Raw genomic sequence first — 1,274 nt, forward strand, 5'->3', positions numbered from 1 at the left:
CTTGGTATTTACGTTTCTGCGTCATGGTCTTGAGGGTCTGCCGTGACGTGCTTTCGTGACCCTTCGACCCACTGCTTAAGATCTTGCCATAGGGTAGGATGCTGCCTAAGTAGATCTCCTAGGCTAAGTATTACAGGGGTAGTCACTAGCGTGGTCAGGAGGTCGTTGGATACTCGTCTCTCCCCTAACCTGGATTGTCCTAGCCAATGGCCGAGACTGATCTGCAGCTTTGTAGCATCAAGGCTTGGTCTTAGTGGCACTACTTGTGATGTGGTTTCTTCTGTCGACTTAGGTTGAGGCGGTGATATTGGCGTGCTTACACTGGAGAGATCATCAATCTCGTCCTTGAGATGCTCTTGAGTCTCCTTCAACCATTCCTTCACCTTTTCTATGGCCTCTAACTGTCACTTCGGATGTGGGTATTCCCCTACCTTAGCGCTTCTCTTTTCGGCCGTCTTAGGGGTTGAAGTCTCTGCCTCTACATCTGAGACCTTCTTTCCAACATGTAGAGTCATAGCACTCTCAGTTTTTAATGCGACTTTAGCTTCCGATCTCTTCTTCTTCCACCTGTGGCTTTTCTTCCTTATCGAGGCTACGTCAAGATTGCTAGGTCTTGGCAGAGAGATGCCGGCCTACTTTGTTTGGGCTCGGTTCATGACCCGCAATGGGATAGGTGTGGCCTCCCCATCGAGGTTTTCGACACCAAACAGCCCCAATGGGACAGATGGTACGTGGGCTGAGCTAGAAGATGGCTTTTGCTTTGGGCAATCCATGAAGAGATGGGTGATTCTGCACTCTGTGCACCTTTGGTCAGCCTCATCTCTGTTTTGCTTCTCTCTTTCAGGCAGCATGATGAGACATGACCGAGGTGACCACAAGTCCATGACTGGATTCTGCGTCTGCCCTCCTAGGCCTCTACCTCGTCCTCTTCCTAACACCATCACCAGCACGGGTCGATAGTCCATGAGGACAGCGTTGCCCTCGTCGTCATGCGAGACGTAAGGGTATATGTAGGTTTCTTCCTCACTTGGCTCTTCCATGTAGTGGACTGGAGCATCGCTCGGTGGATGGGTCACATAAGGACCAGGCGGTCTAGGGATGCCCGTAGGATTTATCTCCAGCCTAGGTACGGCAGGTCTTGAGTCATTTGGTGCAGGGAGTGCCAATTGGGCTCCCCTCCCAAAGAAATTGGATGGTCTATTACCTATGTATGGAGGATTGTACTGCTGTGCGTATGGGAATCTCCTTGGCATCCTGCAAAGCAATGCATCATG

This window comes from Lygodium microphyllum, chromosome 22 (assembly GCF_053477565.2).
Source record: "Lygodium microphyllum isolate KBCC chromosome 22, Lygodium_microphyllum_v1.1.10, whole genome shotgun sequence".
Lineage (NCBI taxonomy): Eukaryota > Viridiplantae > Streptophyta > Polypodiopsida > Schizaeales > Lygodiaceae > Lygodium > Lygodium microphyllum.